Genomic DNA, 2737 nt, shown 5'->3' on the forward strand with positions numbered 1-2737 from the left:
TATAGTTGCAAAACTAGTCTTTTTAATGCATCATCTTAGGTTTTGACATTTCAATCTGTTACAAGAATCCTTTGTTAATTGGATTCATCTCTTTAAATTCAATTTATCTCCACCCAAGAGCTACTTTTCTTGACACATAACATGATTTACCTGGATATTAGTGATAAAGTCTGATGATATTTCATCTCCTGCTTAAATATTTGCTACATGATATTAAATTTTCTTTTATTACTTTGGAAAAAAGTGTTATAAATAAATTTTATATTGAGTTGGTAAGGAAAAGATACATAATAAAATGCATAATATAATATTTTCCTTCCCTTCATATTTTAAAAATTTAGCTAACCTCCCCATAAAGTTCCTAAAAAATCACATGATTCACTTTGATTCTATCAAGTTTTCATTTTTCAAAATACTGAATATTTTTAAAATAACCACTAGAAGAAGTAAAAATAGAAACTATTAAAAGCATTTGCCTCTAGGAAATTAGGCTATTTGCAGAGAATGATGAAGTAGAGGATTAGCACTTTAATTATAAATTGATTTCTGCTACATAACTTAAAAAAATCAAGTTATATTGTTATAATTTTTATTCAGAATATTCTATTTTGAATAAAAATTATAACAATATAAATTCACAAATATCCAGAATTCAAAAGCATCTTTGAATTTTTTATTATGTGGCCAATGGAAACAAGCTGTGAAAAACATGTACAACATAAACAGAATTATTTTACATGAGTGTAAATGCCAAGAAAGAAGTAAAATAGAACAAATTTCAGAGTGATAGAGGAGTAGGAGTTCCATGGTCAAGAAAGCCTTGGCCAACAACTCCCTACTTCCCCTCCGCCAGCCCTTGGCCACCACGATTTTAGTCTTTTATGAGTGTGTCTATTTTAGATACCTTATATAAGTGGGACCATGAAGTATTTATCCTTCTGTGACTGGCTAATTTCACTTACCATAATATCCTCTAGGTTCACTCATGTTGTCACATATGGCAAAGTTTTCTTCTCTTTTTTAAGCCTGAATAGTTTTAGTTAATATTTTATTATTGAATATGTATGCTTTAAACTGATTCTTAGTCTTTACTAAAAAAATATATAATAATAATAATTGGAGGCTCAGATCTGTTAAACCAACAACAGAGAATTCTTTGGTGCTGTCAAAAATTTTCATCGTCTGCTCCTTTACAACTATTTCAAAATTCCTCAGTCTATAGTAAGAATTTCCATTGCTTTCATAGTTAATATAAGTTAACATATCTTCTTTTAAATACACTCATACCATTTTATTTCATATTATAATCGTCTTTTAGCATGCTTTTTCCAAGCCCCACCTTCTTTCCTACTGCAACTGACTTGAACTAGGTCAAATAGACAGGTTCTTTGTGGTCGATTGTACTACCTCTGATTGCACTGAATGAGAACGAAAGGTCTTCTCCTTCCTAAACTTATTACCACATGGATACTGAAATTAAAGCAAGTAACAGAAAAAAGTCCACCTCATAAACATATATTTAAGACACAAAAACTCACACAATATGTTCTTGAAGATTCAATAAGTTCTTTGCTTTCTATTATTTAACCACCTTTATACAACTCATATAGAGTATTATTTCTGACAAACTAAAATATTTTTTAGGGCTGGATTCACTTAAAGTTCTGGAGAGATCCAGGTGACAAAATCATTTGAATCTAAGCCCTAGGCCAATACCATCTCTCAGAAGTGGGTATTGTGTTAGGTCCTTCTGTATGGCAGAGGTGCTTGCATAATATATCTAAGACATCAACATATCTCGAATATCACTTATTTAAAAAAACAAAGAAAAATTATTTCTGGTAAAATTTTATTCAGATTAAGAAAGCTCCAGTGTTGATCTAGAAAATCTATAGATTCTAGAGTGTAGATACTACACTCTAGAGATGTTGCAATGCTGTCTATCTTCTCCTTGTTCGAGAATAAATGCTAAGAGTGTGTGTATGAGTGTGGTGGGGATTGGATGGTCAGAATGATGCCACCATCAAGCATATAAAAAATTTTGGTGGGTCCACGACCATGCCACCATGAACAAGCCCGATCCCATATGATCTCAGAAGCTCAGCAAGGTCGGACCTGATTAGTACTTGGATGGGAGACCACCTTGGAATACCAGGTGCTGTAGCCATAAAAAATAAAAAATAAGGGATTGTAAGCTGACAAGGTCCAGGTCCTTGCAATCTGTGAGGTCAACCAAGGGTTGTCGTGCCTAAAAAAAAAAAAAAAATATCCTGGTGATAAAAAGGTACAAACTGCCAGTTACAAGATAAGTTAGTCCTTGGGATATAATGTACAGCCTGGTGACTATAGTTAATAATACTGTGTTATACATTTGAAAGTTACTAAGATCTTTAAAGTGCTCATCACACACACACACAAAAAATTGTAACTACGTGTGGTATTAGCTAGACTTGTTGTTGTGACCATTCTGCAATATATACAATATAAAATCATTATGTTCTACACCCAAAACTAATATAGTGTTATATGTCAATTATATCTCAAGGAAAAAAAATAAAATAATCTATAGAAACATTGCTGTCATGGAAATATTCCACAAAGAGATATTATGAATAAAGTTTGATTTGAGGGCTAGTCTGTCCCTTGAACATATTAGATTTTCAATTAGATATCAAATGACAAACAAAGAAATATGGGAGTGGATTCCCGCCACAGCCTGTACAGAGGACAAATCTGA

The 2737-nt window shown here is 32.1% G+C and overlaps 1 pseudogene; it reads left to right on the top strand.

Annotated features, from left to right (window-relative positions):
* The first annotated feature begins 2048 nt into the window (after positions 1–2048).
* Positions 2049–2167, top strand: LOC112475857 (annotated as a pseudogene).
* The last annotated feature ends 570 nt before the right edge of the window (positions 2168–2737 follow it).

Source organism: Pteropus alecto, unplaced genomic scaffold (assembly GCF_000325575.1).
Source record: "Pteropus alecto unplaced genomic scaffold, ASM32557v1 scaffold152, whole genome shotgun sequence".
NCBI classification, from domain to species: domain Eukaryota; kingdom Metazoa; phylum Chordata; class Mammalia; order Chiroptera; family Pteropodidae; genus Pteropus; species Pteropus alecto.